We start from the raw sequence: 16,215 nt of genomic DNA on the forward strand, positions 1-16,215 counted from the left end.
TAACAGATTCAACAAGAAAGGGATTTATTGTCCCGTGTTAATTACTAATAAAAATAAAACCTGATTGATACGCACACATCCCAATACATCGATAATACACACTTTTCTTTTTGTTTTACATTTTTTTTTCCTTTATTATCTTTTTAAATTTACTTAAATTAACAAAAATTTCTCAAATCAAGTAATTTTTTTTTTTTTTTAGTGTCCAAGTTTCAATCAAACAGATGACGGCTTCTTTACTGTATAATCGTCATCGCTCTCATAAATTATAGCCATCAGCAACATGTAACTCTGACGAATGGCGGTAATACGTAAGTGTATTAATAATTAATTTTTTTAAAAACTTATTATTATTATTATTAATATGGTGAAAATTTTTGAACACAAATCATTTTGGGCTGATCATTGTTTTTTATCTCATATCACAAAACTAATAGAAAATAAATTGAGATCTATATCACGAATATATATATATATATATATATATATCTATACAACACATGTATATACTGTATGTACTATATATAGAGAGAGATTCGCGACTAGCGCGAAATTTCTGTAAAGCTCGTTCGTTAGTCCATGGATGAATACATACGTGTAATTCTTGGTACTGGTGTTAGTGCATGTGTATGACGGAGAGGATCAACCAATGGTGAAATCTTTCTCTGTCATATGTATGATACATATACACATATATGTACCATGACGATCTACAGAGAAATCCCTCGACCAAAGCCACGAGCGGATCGAACTTATACATGGAACCTAACTCACATATGTGTTCATATATGTACATTTATATTCATTATTATATAACAATGTATATATAATATGTATATACAAGTGCTTTCATATGTATTATACACATATGAGTTGATGTGTGCAAATATATATCCACTAAGTTTTAATGTGTAGATATATATATGAGAGAGAGAAGGAGAGAACATATGAGAGTTAAACCATAGAGTAGAGCATTGCCCCTCACACAGATACGCACCCACATCAGCAAAGTCCTAGCACAATTACTAACACAAATCGATTTTAGGTATTCTCTCGCGTACACGCTCCCCTTTCTCTCGATTCTGACGGTGTACAGTAAGCCCACCCACACTAGCACCAGGATTTCCCACTCCAACTTATCACCCCTTCGTCCAACTCCGCGTTTATTTCTCCCCCAATACTTTACTCTACTTGCGATTCCTCATTCTCATCTACCGTCAGACTCCTACCTCTCTTTTTTTTTTCTCCACTATCTGCTGTCTATCCTCCTTCACCTCACTTTTGTTGTTCCTCACGCACGCACTGTCTCTTTCTCAGCCTACTGGTCACAGTTTCAATTTGTTATTTCTGCATTATCCTGCTCCCTTCCTAATTATACTACCTTACCTTTTCATCCCCCTTCTCTTCAATTCTTTTCAATGCCACTAGTTTTCTTCTTCAAAAATTCCCATAAGTTTTCCTCCATTACACGTGTTTTTAATTATAAATTATTTTTAAACTTTTCAATTAAATTTATTCACTAAATTAAACTTTTTTCATCCAAACAAAAAAATAATTTAATTAACATTTTTTATTTTGCGTTCTATAAAAAAATAGTCCACCTATATGTACATATTTTTTGATCTAAAAAGGAATTCAAAAAAAAAGTTTCGACAAAGATGCATTTTTTAACTTTTTGCTGTATCTCATCATCATCATCATCATCATATTCTAATCCGATGTTCGTCAAGAAGTAACGATCATAGAGGGTTGTTTTTCTCTCTAACATTCTCTAGTCGACACACTACCAGTAGATACAGATATATGTACATGTACATACTGCAGTTTTATATATTATACAGATAAAGATAAAGATATAGAGGGTTTATTTCTGCAACGTGGGTACAGTACGCAACCATACACATATAATACATAAATATATATCTATATACGTCAAGTCTCGTTTCTCTGGTAATTCTCTTTCTCTTGGTTCTGCCCCTTCATCCACGTCTATCTTGCTTTCTGTTTCTCCCTCGTTCCACAGCACCCGCTGGTTCGTCGTTATTTCTACACAGTATATATATACTCCTGTTAGTTCTTGTTCTCGTTCTCGTTCTTATTCTTGTATATATCCTCACGTCCAATCCACGCAGACGCTGTTAGTATCACTGTAGAAGTAAATGCCGTAGATTTAGTAATGGTGGTAGAACCAAATGGAAGTAGAGTTAAGTGTATAAGACGAGACGATACCAGTATGTAGAGAGTAGAGAGTAGATGGTAGATTTCGAAGTAGAACGCAAACAGAGTAGTAGAAGGTAGTAGTAGTAGTAGTAGTAGACTCATATACAGACTCAGAGTCTTGTCTCGAACCCCAGGCTTTCTCAATTTAAACTCTGCTCTCCCCTACAATTCTACGGAAAGTGAGAAGAAGAAAGCGCTAGCTAGTAAAAGAGCGCCTGAGAAGGACAGAGGCCTCGTAAACGACAAGAGGAGAATTCTGAGGAGTGAGAAGAGCTCGTAGCACTGCGCAAGAGCGAGTGAGAGAGGGTGCCAAGTAAAGGAGGATATTTTTGACGGTAACTACTTGGAGAAGGACCAAACGAGGACAAAGTGACTCACGGTAGGGTTTCACTGGGAGAAAACAAGACGAGCTGAGGAAAATAAAGACCGAGAGAGAGAAAGAGAGAGCAAGAGCTTTAGTAGTATACATAAACGAGATGTGTTGTATCTACAGAACGTATAATATAGCAGAGTAAGAGGTAAGAGGCAAGAGGAAAAGGAGAAAATACTGTTGAGAGTGGGAGTTTATACGATGGTGAGGGAGAAGTTAAACCGGGAGACAAAGATCGAGAGATCCGAACCCTTTCTGGCAGAACTGAGCTAACTCGTTCGCCGTTAGACAGGCTTCGGAGCAGAGTTCCTCTCTCTGAAATATCTCACTGAGAATATTATAGAGACCCCGACATAACAGTGTGCTTGGCTTCACTGCACTAAAGAGCGAGAAGGACCGAGATGAGTGTAGAGTATAGAGTGTAGAGTTTAAGCTCTACTCCGGAGGAGCACCGTACAGGAGAAAAAGAGTCAACCCAAAGTATGAGAGAATGATGACGACAGAGAAAAAGCTTTCTAAATGAGGGAAAGCTCGCGTTCCAATACTGCCATGGAAATTCAGACAGACAAATTTTATTATTATTTTTATAAAAATGTAAAATGAAAATTCTGAGGTGGTAGAAAAATATTAGGAGGGTTAATTTTCATGACTTTGATCCACTCTGGTACCAAACACATAAAGACACTGAATCGAGGCAAGAACAGATGATCAGATCCCTCTCTAGTGTACCATGTGAGGGGAAGCAAGCAAGTCTCCTCTCAATACCAGTCTTTCTTTTGTCTCCCTTCAAAGTGTCCTTTGTTCGTTGGTCTGACGTTCCCCAGGAGTCCACGTCCTACGTCACAAATGTTTCTTTTTCTTCTCAGCGACGTACGCCGCGAACCGGGGCCCTTTTCTCCTTTATCTCTGCTGAACCCTTCTCTAAGTCGAACATGATTAGCGGCTGAGACTTGTAACTTTTTCAAGATTTACCTTAACAAATTACCGAGAAAGTCACTAGGTTCGCAAAGAGTGCAATAAAATAAGCTGTTGAGCTAAAAAATGAAAAAAGTAGCGATAATTCTTGTATTTCTCCAAACAAATCTTTAACATTATCCCTGCATGGATAATAATATCTCAGCATCTCAGAGAAATACCACATCTCTCTACAACTCCGAGCTAAATATAATCTGCAGATTCTCATCCTACGGTACTGCATCATATCTATCTCTCACTCTCTCTCCCTCATCGAACAGCAGCCTCCGTCTCGATCTCCATCTCCATTTCTGCCTTCCCCGCATTCTCTCCTATCTCGTTTCTCTTAAAAATTCATCCCTACCCCAATTGCGTATCGTCTCTCTTTACGTTGGCGCCCAAACAACCAGCATCAGCCTATTTCCATCTCTCTCCGGATGATTTAGCCACCAGGATTGGTGGATCTCACGGACCAATCGGCGGGAAGTTCCGGGCTTTGCGCATTCCCCACACACGTGGCTCGACATATACGTCCATATTTCCGCGGGACTGCGAAAAATGTCAAAAAGTTTGGTTTTAGAGCTGAGCGCCGGATAACTAAACGTGGTCTTGGTCTGGTGGTGAGCTCTATCTATACCGCGGAATAGAGCACCCCGACACTTTTGGTTGCGAACCGCGACCACGTGGCATTCATCCTCTCTCTCCCACTTTTATTCTCATTATTTTTTTATTATTTTTACCTCAACTCTTTCATTTCATTTCGTTTCGTTTCGTTTCGTTTCTTTCTGCACCTTTCTATCTTTACTCATTTCTTCGCACGTTGTGTTCTGTAGCGTGAGCCAGTGGATTCTCAGCTGCTTTTCAAACTAACACCACACTCTTCATCCTTTTTTAATCTTTTACCAACACTCACCGTCATTTCTCACTTGCTCTTTGTTTTTATTATAACTCTTATACTATTTACCCGTCTCTGTACTCCCAGACTTTAGTCTGCTCCTGCCTACAAGACGCGACAAGTTCGAGGGCGACTTCAGACTTCAGACACTCTTTTAGATCTTTCTATCATATACATACGACATACAATAGTAGTCTGCACACATATGCCTAAAACTTTGTTCGTGCAAGCTCAGACATGTATAGACTATCAAGAATGCGCTACTCTAGTATAGTATATATAACTGCAGACTGCAGCTACGTCGTCCTGCCTAAAATAAAACATCTCACATACACTCTCACCTTAAAATATTTAAAGCGTTGCACAACTCAGCTCCAAAAAAATTAGTTAACATTTTGCATCCTTTTTATTTTTATCAACATTTTTTTTTTTTTTTTTTTTATATATATATATTTGATCATTTATTACACAATGTTTACTCACAATAAGTGAACAAAACACATGTAACAGCTTTTTTCTGTGAAAAATTAATCAATGTAATTTAAAAATTTCGGCGCGACAATCGTCCTTGGTCGGACGACACAACTATAGTAGTAAACATGTATATACATGTATGATCGCGAGGCCGTGTCCGAAGGTCGCAGGATTGCACGACTCGACTCCAATACGTCTGCATACGTCGTCGCCTCTGGCTCTGGCGAACTCTGTATGTGCATAAGAAACGAGACACGTGTGTAGACGCTGAAAAAAACAACAACAACAAAACACTGAAATTATAAAAAACAACGCGTGTACTCGCATTAGTCTGGCTTCAAATAAGAGTAAATCCGATCGTAAACATTATTATCATCCACACACATGACGATTTGATTACTTGTAGGAATGTATACAAAAAAGATAAAACATTTTATTTTGACTATAGGAATAAGTTAATCTTGTGACTTTTGTGCTCGAAAAATAAGACCCTCTACTTCCGGATATATCGTGATGCACGTCTCGAGCAGAACGTACACAGGTCAGCGTATGTAGTAAGCGTTGATATGTTGATGCTTATGCTTTATGCTCCGCGGGTATGTGCTTACTTTTGTTATGTTGACGTGCGTGGTTGTTTGAATGTATATATCAAACGTCGCTCACACACATTTTCTACGTATATATAGATGCATATCATATGTATATGAGCTTGAAGGAAAGTAAAGAAGCGATACGGTAAATAAGATGAGAGAGTAAGAGAGTTAAAAAAAAGTACCAGAGGCCAAAGCCAGCTTGTGGCCTTGTTGCTGCCTAAATAGGTCACTACGACAGAGACTGTTATATATGATAGAACAAAGATAACGATCGATTTTAGACTTGGATTTATATATGCTGGGAAAAGTTCTTTTTTTTTTACCGAAAGTTGTATTGATTTTCTGGAAATTAAAATAGGCTTTTGTTTATTTTTATTCCTTAAATTTTTTCACAAAAACTTTACATAAAAAAATTCGTAGTAGAAATAAAAAATTAATTTAAAATCCTGGATGAAAAATAAGAGATGTTTTTTATTATTTTTGTATCTTGAAAATATCACGCAAAATTTTAACTAAAATTTTTTACGAATCATCTTTCCATAAAATTTTTTCAAAATTCAATACAATTTTCCTCCACAATCGCCATGAAAGTTTTTATTTATACTTTCGAGAATTAAAGTGTGACTTTCACACCATCGGTGTTCAAGTTTTTATACCGAATTGCAAGTAAATTAATTATTTTTCAGTGTTACATGAAAAAATTTTTTTATTTTTTAAAACCAAATTGATAAAAAAATCTAAAGTCAGAATTATTAAAATAATAACAGGTGATAAAAGTCCACCGAGAAACTATGAAGTATCAGCAGGAAAATAACTAGTTACTTGCAAAAGTATGTCGTTCTGAGTAGTACAGAATACTCGGAACATACATCGTGGTTTAACTTAAAGAGTTGAACGGTGACTCAGGCCGTCACAAATAAGTGTGCCACGGATATTCCTCTCTTTATTCTCCGACTCTCTTGTCTGTTCTCTACTCAACTTATGATTCAACTGCACGCGCCGCCGTGTTCTTGATGTCGTTAAAAAAAAATTTTTTTGACGTTTAAAAATTGACAAAACTATCGCTGAAATTATCCGAAAATCTGATCGACGATCATATTAAAAAATAATTCTATTCGATCGTACATCTCAAGAATCTTCAGGTCTCTCGGGTGTTGCTAATTAGTGAATAATTAAAAATCATTCATTACAGAAAAAATGTAATTGAAATAAAAATTAAAATTAATCAATCCAATGAAAATTTACAATGAGAATTTATTCATTTTAATTCGTTCAATTAAATACACAGACGTACATGTGCGCTTCATTATTCTTTTTGTTTAAACGAATTAATATTACCAATAATGAGCTCTTGATAAAATTGGATGGATACTCAATAAACATTCAGTATATAGTACATACATACATCACATAATCATATACAGCGAGTAATTATTATATCATCAGTATGAGCTTGTATAATACTGATCAAGGGTTTCAAATAATAACACAAAATATTTCTGGTGAGCATACCTAAAACTCTGAACCTCACCACGAGGATTTGCAACATTTTAATCGCTCACCACGCGGTTCAAATACTTGAAATAATCTACTACAAGAGCGATTATAAAACTCTCAAATGATAGAGCTTCTAAAGCATTAAAAACTTTTTTATTCATTCATTAACAGCTTTAGTTTTCTCTTTATCCCATTTATCCACAACTTTAATCCCTATACACATTTTTATTCTACCGCAATCTATATAATGTTCTCTTACTTACTGACGGTTAAATTGAAAAACGTAAAAAAGGAAAAAAAAGGAAAAAAAAACACAATACTTGTACTTATACTTATATTTATTCTGATTCAACAAGTATAAATGCAAAGCAACAACTTCGCTTGATGATACACAAACTCCAGCAGAGTTAGCTCCCGAGCAAAGTTACATACGTAGCATCGTTCTATCGCATAATATAGTAATATCGGGAATATATGCACGAAGCTAGCAATTTTTTATTAATCCGTACTTACATCTATCTACCTATCTATCTCTCTTTCTATATCTGTATTCTGTAGTTATATTCAATACGTGTATTACACACACGATCTCTTTAAAGTTATCCGCCAACGCTCGTGGCGTACAAAATAGAAGTGGTACTCTCAGCTACTGCATCCAAGCTTGGAATGCGACCCAGCTAGGCATCAGCCTTGAGCTGGCCAGTAGCGCGAGTCAGTCTAAGGTGCGACTTTATTTAACATTTATATTAGCTACATTTTTCCCGCGCATCCATCTACTGTCAAGTAGATTACTTGCTTTCTGACAAAATAATATTAAGTTGTATCCGGTTTGGTGTCGAGCATTTTACGAGAGAGTTATTTCAAGTGTAGGGTTCAATTTCCGGAGATATTAATCGAGGATTTTTTTATTTATTTATTTTTTTTTTTAATTTTTGTGGTTAATTTGATCGAATAAAAAATACTATTTTTAGGAGTAAGCTAAATATGAGAGATACAAAAAAATGGCAAAGGACTTTTTTGTAGGAAATTTACTTTTATATTAAAATGACATCGGTCTGGTTGGAATTTGAGTTTATAAGTTAAAAAACAAATTTTTGGAGTTACAAGATATAAGTTAGGAATAAAAATTATGTGAAATTTTACAAACTGGTCATTTTTTTATCTTAATGATTCTGGTCAGAACTTGAAGATAAAATCATGAAATTATTGTATTGTTTTCAAATTAATAATTTGACGTTTTAAAGACAATAAAAGGACGTCGGACAATTTCTTCGGATAAATAGATAGATAAACACATTTCAAACTAATCAAAACATATAAATAATTAATGAGTGATTTGGAGTGAAAATTAAAAATACCTTTTGTTTGAAAATCACACCTTATACTGTAGAGCATTAAATTACAAAAAATAAAAAATTTCAAACCACTATTAAAAATAACACTCCATCATAAAATATTAAGACCTAGGTAAAACATATGTAATTATATCAATTGAAGTAAAAAAATCTTTCTAAAATTAATTGTCTACAAATCTTGAGCCAAGTAAAAACACACGTCAGTTTGCCGGTTAAACATTTAAATGAGTATCAACAATTATTAATGCAATACAAATAAATTTGGTAGAGTCATGACAGGTGGTTCATTCATTATATCGCAGATTAAATAAATATATAGATAATATCTATTGAGTATCAATGTCTATATACCCACGTGAATGGCGCCAAGATATATCGTAAATGAAACCAATCCAAAGTATACATCAAATGATCAAACCACTGCCACGACCTACACTAAACAATATCACCCAACAATATTCACATCGAAATCGAAATCGACACTTACACTTAAAACTTGACTAATCTATATTTACTTACATATACATTGAGCATATAATATTAAATCACATGTGATATATTCACGCACACTAATAAACTAGTGACCAATCGAGTTAATCCATCTGTTATATTCACACGAGTGATCATCCCGAGTGATTAATATTTTAACAACAATGATTTGGGCCGTTGCCCACGCACGTTTCACATAATATGAGAGACTCGCACAGATGAGTAGCTGAGTTATATAGCAAACATAATATCAGATGAGAGCACACTACACCCGAGTAGAAGTCTAGTCTCGATGAGTAGATTTGACTCTTTGGCGCGCGACCGCACAGCTATTACAATAATAATAATAACAACAATAACAATAATAATAATCACAACATCACGCTGGGCCGCTCAATGTGTCGTAAAACTAATCTCCGAGATACCGATTACATAAGCCGCCCTCTTGTTCCCGTAATTCCCTCGATATATAGCTACACACTTTGTTAGTTTTATACATATACAACACTTCTCGTGTCTTTCTCGTACATTTAATGCTTGACTCGCACTTTCCGTGGGTCGGTTCGTTGACGTACGTGCATCCGACCTACCTCACTGCTGCTCTATACATGTATATATCTATAAACTCAATCCTCGGTTTTGTATTGCCACTGTCTATTTACCTTCAATGTCGTTATACTTGTCTGCGTGTCGATGCCTGTATTCATGCATCATAAATCTTAACAAATAAACACGCGTTTCTATTATTAATGATATATTATGATTAGTATTTAACTTACTACGAGTGCTTAAGCACATTTGCCTTTTTTTTATGTCTAATTAATTATATAACTGTTGTTTTATAAATAACATTAATCATTTATTTATTTATTTATTTATTTATTTATTTATTTATTATTATTTCAAACAACACGTGTTGGCGTAAAAAAAATTTTAGGATTTATGGAGCAGTAAATATTATATAAAATTCATATAAGTATGTATGTACTTCAAGTATAATTACATTTTCAATTTCAATTTTTTCATTTTGGAACTCAAATTGGAATTTTGACAATTTATTTAGTAAATACAATTGCAACTCATTTTTGACAACGGAGATTTTGTAAAATTTTATTTTTTAATAATTTATTTATGAACAATTAGATTTCAAAGAATAAAATTGAATAACTGTGACTTTAATTTTTTAAATAAAGATTTTATAGTCACTTTGAAATTAATAAGCAGTGATATAAAATGATTCGTGAGAACAAAATTTTAACTACAAAGATCAATATAAAGAATTTTATTATAAATTTTATCAAAAAATAAAAATTACGTCCAAACAAAGATTTCCGGCCTTAAAAATTTTTTTAAATTAACAACTTGATATGTTAATTTTTTACGACTTCAATTAAATAAAAAAATATTTTGATAAATTCAATCAATTCTTCAGACAAATAAGTGTAGTTTCAGAAATTTTCAAGAATATACACTCTTGTGTTAAGAACATATTCAATACAAAAAAAATTATTTAAAATTTCTTCTCTTGAATCAACTTAATTTTTTCATCAACATTTTTCACTTCGAGTATTATAATCAAATGAATACCACAAATAAACTTCCGATTTTTGTCAGTTTGATATTTTTGATCCGGCAATAAAAATATAACAATAAACACTTGTAAAGTCCCGTTGAGTATAAACGCAAAATCTTTTCTGTTGTTATGTATTTAAAGAGTAATACTACCTTTGATAGGTAGGTCAGGGTTATAAGCGTCTGGTGACGGGAATTTGTGAAAGAGGATAAAAAGAATGGGTATAATGGGGGCCGCGACAAGACAGAAGGCAGCGAAAAAAATAAGAGAAAAGTGATTTTGTGACTGGTAATCTCATGGGTCGACACGTACTCTCGTTTCTTTACTCATTACAACCTTTTATTTTCTCCCTTTTCTCCTCCCACTGGCGCTGGCATGGCATTTCTACTCCTACTTCTCGTTCACGGAACGTTGATCCCTACACTAGTATAAAATTAATTGAAAATAACACACGCCGCGGCAGCTATTTTCGCACTGTTTTACCCAGTAAACAGTAACTTAACTGGTTAAATTGTTCCCAGTGAATCACGTACCACGCACCAAACCACTGGCATCGGATTACCCAAAGTGGCCGCGAGACTCTTTTTAAACTCCGATTTTATGTATTTAAGTAAACGGAAGAATTTACTCAGTAGTACAAGACCACTTGCTACTCTACCGACAAAAGGATCAAACATGCTATATATATATATATATATATATATATATATATATATATATATATATATATATATATATATATATATATATATATATATATATAATGTATAAGGGAACCCACGATAAAGTGAGACAGAAAAAATGAGCATGTTTTTTTGCGACATCTCAAGAAGGATAGGACTACTTGACAATATCAAAGTTTTTGTCGAAAAAATATTTATCTAAAGTATTTTCTTTAATTGGAGATGAAATAAAACTGAATTGCAAGAAAAGGTACATAATTCACTTGAAAAACTTGAATGTATTGCAACATAAAAGTAACAGTCAAATAATAGATTTTTCAAAGTTCAAAATGTATGCTAATGAAAAAATTCTTTTGACAATGAAATGAACGATATATTCAAATGGAATTCATAAACATAATACGCTTAGCGTCTGAAATTTCAGTAGCTTACGAAAATTACTTGAGTTATTAGGAACTCATTATACTATCGAACCATCATTCACAAATGACAATTTTCCTATAGTGAAATTCATTCTCTCTTTTTTCTATCTGAAGCCTAATGACTTCGCTTCACGTACTTAACAAAACCCAAGAATAATCCTTAATATCCTTAATATAAAATTGAAATGAAATGTATGTGGCATCAATTTATTCGTGATGTGATTGGTCGAATATATCATAAGCATGAAAATATATGCAAACTCTATATTTAGGCGCGCGTTTGCGCGCGCAAATTTGAATTCTAGTTTGAGTATAAAAACCATTGAAGAAAATTGTCTTAATGTATTTGCTACTTTTGTAACTTTCTTCTATATGTAAAATGACTAAATCTTTAAAAATTTTCGGAATAAAAATTAATAGTAATTCGTAATATATTAAAAAATAAAAACGTTTAGGCCATTAATCTTAAATAAATTCCCTGCTAATAATTGATTGCAATAGTTTGTTTAATTACTTTGAATAACCCATAAATTCAGATTTCTCACATTTTTAATTCATCATTTAGAATCAATTATGTAATTCAAATATTTTGAATTTACGATATATAATTAAAGTACTTATCAAATTATTTTTAAGTATTAAATCGTTTATAGAATTATCTTATATCAGCCATGAAAATTATAATTATTAATTATATTATTTTAAAGAATCTATTTAAATTGAAATTCTTAGTCGAATTATTTTTTATTATTCACGCCTGAATAAATTAGTAATTAAATTATTATTGATTGCTGATCAAAAATGAGAAGACAATGTGATAATTTTTTAATTAACTTGAAAATAAATTTTACATATTAATGATTTGCTAATTAGAATTTTAATTCTTAAATCCCTAACCCTCTGAACGGATTAAGAATTTACAAAAAATCTCTATTTTTCCCCGCATAGTTGAACCTTATTTTTTTTAACTGTTATATATTTATACATATATATTTTGCAAAAAAAAAAAAAAGAAAATTCATTATCTATAAGAGTAATATATATGTTGAATACATCAAAACAGAATACGGCTGTGATAAATGACTCGAATTGTCGAGAGAAATAAGAATTAAAAAGAAAAGTTAATTATATGAATATATATTGAAATTTATTTTATTTTACAAAAAAAAAATAAAATTTATATACACGCAAGGTGACGAGATTCATCGAGTTATACATACATATTATAATACTGTAACTTTATTTGTAAATACACATGTACATGTAAGTATGTGTAAATAAGTGAGAAAGAAGCAGAGATTATTTTTCTGCACATGAGGACATAAGTTATTTCTGATGTCAATGATATATATTCTTATCATTAAATTCCAAATACTGATAAACGGGAACCGCTCATTTACTTAATTTTTTTTAACTCTTGGCACACTTATAAATTACATCAATTAAATTAAAAGTGTAGAATGTCATTGTGATTAATAACAAATGTCTTTTCCCATAGATTTAATTAATAACAAAATAATTTTATATTAATAAATAAAAATAATTACCTAAAATTAAAATTCAGGCGAAAATAATAAATAGCTAAACAATTATAAATAATTAATGAGCCATTTAGTTTTTTTTTTGTTTTTCTACATATTCGAATGAATTTATCAGAAAATATTATTTATTGCAAGGGGTATATTGACTAACTAAATAATTTTTATTAAAAATATTTTGGAACGCTGATACACAAAATTTTCCCGGGCTCTGTTGCGCGTCAGACGGTTTAGTTATATATTCGTACATACAGTAATATCTAGACGCGTACTGCTTTATAAATAGAGAACGCGCCCTCACCACGCACTCATGCCTTACACTATTTAACGGGTACATGTACACCAGTTGAGTGAGTCCCCAAATCGTTTTCGTAAACTATTTTTGGTTTTATTTATCCAATGCTATATCATACTATATCTTCAGGCTAAAATAGGAGTTTTATCAATTATTACAAATAATAATTGTTTCGTTGATTACGATAATTATCAATTTCATAAATTGCCGATTAATATTCTTAATTGTTAATTAATTGAGCAAGTATTATTTACACGATTAGAAGCATGTTATATTATAAATTTATAATGACTATTAACAAAAAAATGATTGAAAGAATTAATTTAGAAAAAATCTTTCTGTCATACTTTTTGTTAGAATTAATTTTTTTTGCTCTCCGAAATTGCGTAAAATTGTTCTCTTTTTAATCCAAACTTAATTTTTTTTTTTTTTTTTTTTTTTTTTTTTTTTTTTTTTTAATAAACATTATGATAAAATGACGTATAACTTTTATCATTATTCAAATTAATAATTTACATATTAAATATAAAAAATTTTGACATGAAATTAAGAAAAATTAAATTATTATATATTTAAATTAAAAATTTTTAATCTGATTTCAAAATTTTATAAAATAAAAATACAACAGAAAGAGGAAATTTTAAAAGTCTATAGTTTTAAAAATTTTTAATAAATTTTGTATTTTCTTTAATTTTATTTTACAAAAATAATAAAGAAATGTAAATTTACAATGAAACGGAAATTGAATTTACATTAATCCATTTAAGTAGCAGTAGATAAAATTAATAAAACCAGAGAAAACTCAAAATAACTAAAATATATATAGATATATATAAAGTTTGAGTATAGCGCGTTGATTGCGTTGTTAAAATGAAAAGGGCTCTCACATCAGCTATTCCGTTCTCCATCGTCATCGTGTCTGAAAGTAAAGTTTCACTGTGACGTCGATGACAGGATCTCTACCAAACCGGCGGAGTTCAGAAACTGCGACGCGGGCTCTCCGTTACTTCGAATATAAAATATAAAAGTTTATTTGTCTCCGTCAAGCCCACCGCCGTCACTCACAATAATTTTCTTTCGCCTCAATACTGAGTAGAGAATAATTATCCAAAATTAATCTACAAATCAATGATAGATAGAGATATTTATAAATAAAAAAATAAATGTTTATACAAACATCAATTGATAAATAATATTAAAAAAGTATATATAGAAGAAAGAGCTAAAATAAAAGGAATGAGCAAAGAGAAAATATATAACATCGATTGCTCTTTCTCACTGTTTCTCAACGTATCTTGCGCTCTTTCCTCCTCAGAGGTTAACGTTACCACATTTACCGTCCTTGTCTCTCGAGGTCTCGAAGTAGTTGCGCCCTCGCATGTTCCTTCGGGCATCAGCCGAAGACTACGGAGCGGCAGTGTATGAAAATGTCGCGCAAAACCGCGATTTATTAAGCAGCGACATCCATTATAAATTTTCAACAATCTACAATATCATATTTAATAAATAAAAATTATTATTTATATAAATATTTTCCTTCTGGAGGATTTACACCGCGAGTAATAAAAAATATTTACGATGAATTTTCTTATGCTTCGAGGCTTATAGAGTCCCAGCTCGACAACGCGAGCGTACTAGCGTTTTGTCTGGTGCCGTGGCACGATTCTTACGCTGCTCAATGTCTACAGTTTATGCCAGTGGCGAGTTTAAAACCTAACGGATGCCGTACTATGTGGGTACCACTGGGCCCCGTCACTATTTTTACTCAGGCCCAATATTTTAAATATTTTTATTTTCAAAATATTTTTTATTAAAAAAAAAAAAAATTTATTTTACTCCAAAATTTTGATAATTTTTTTTCTAAATTTTTCATGATCAATATAAAATTTTTTTTTTTTTTTGGAGTAAAAAGTGTAGAAAAAAAATTTACAAAAATATTGATTTTCACTTAGATTAAAATTTAAACTCTGTAAATTTCAAACAGTTACATTTTGCATCGTCACGTGTTCCGCGGATCGATGAAAAAGTAATCGATGTCGCTTGGTGGGGTTCAACGCTGACAATATTTTTAATTTATAATTTTTTTTATTTTTAATTCAATTTAGAGATATTTTTTTTTCTGTAAAAAAAAAAAATTAAAAAAATGTAAACCAAAGTACCAACAATAAGTAGCTTATTATCAAATTTAATTAAGTGTGGATGCACAAAGTTAATGCTATTTCCGTAGAATAATTATATTGTGGATTTAGTTGTGTACCTGTTTTACGAAATAACAAAGTATTTAATACCATAACACAAATTGTAATGTAAATTTGAATAGGGCTCGCGCTGTAAGTACCTTTTCATTCAACGGTAATTGTTCTATTACCTTTCTCCTCTCAATTAGCCCGATAGCATAGTACTTGCGGTGTGTCTTTCAATAAGGATTATCTTGTGTTTTAAACGTCATAAATTATGAGACGGCTCATTCATCGTTTCATATACCAAGCAAACTCATAATTTAGCTTTAATACCGTGAATGACGTTTGACGCCTCCTTTTCTTATTACCATATACAAGTATACTCCAAATACACACATCCAATATCATATCCATCCACACAACAGACATAAGAGTCAAGTACATCGGCTATTTGTTAAGTTTGGGCGTTTAATCGAACCATTAAATTGATTTTACGATCAGCTGTTAAGATTACGTACCGATATCCCTGATACACATATGTACATGTACAAATACAGGTATCGACATCGGTACCACACATGCTTCACAACAGAACTCTATTATATTGCACGTGCAATTTATTTGTATGTTGTGTTAGGATAACACGTGGTTACACTGACAAACTAAATTGTCCTGTA

At 32.0% G+C, this 16,215-nt stretch overlaps 1 protein-coding gene across 1 annotated transcript in view; it reads left to right on the top strand.

The window, feature by feature from the left end:
* The first annotated feature begins 202 nt into the window (after positions 1–202).
* Positions 203–16,215, top strand: part of Tara (SERTA domain-containing protein 2 taranis) — a 49,127-nt gene continuing 33,114 nt past the window's right edge. The window contains exon 1 of the mRNA XM_074249468.1: positions 203–311. The gene's annotated coding sequence lies outside the window, so the exon portion shown is untranslated. The remainder of the gene's footprint in view (positions 312–16,215) is intronic.

Source organism: Cotesia typhae, unplaced genomic scaffold (genome assembly GCF_013202065.1).
Source record: "Cotesia typhae breed Kobodo isofemale line unplaced genomic scaffold, CoteBio_Ctyphae contig_5, whole genome shotgun sequence".
Taxonomy (NCBI): Eukaryota; Metazoa; Arthropoda; class Insecta; order Hymenoptera; family Braconidae; genus Cotesia; species Cotesia typhae.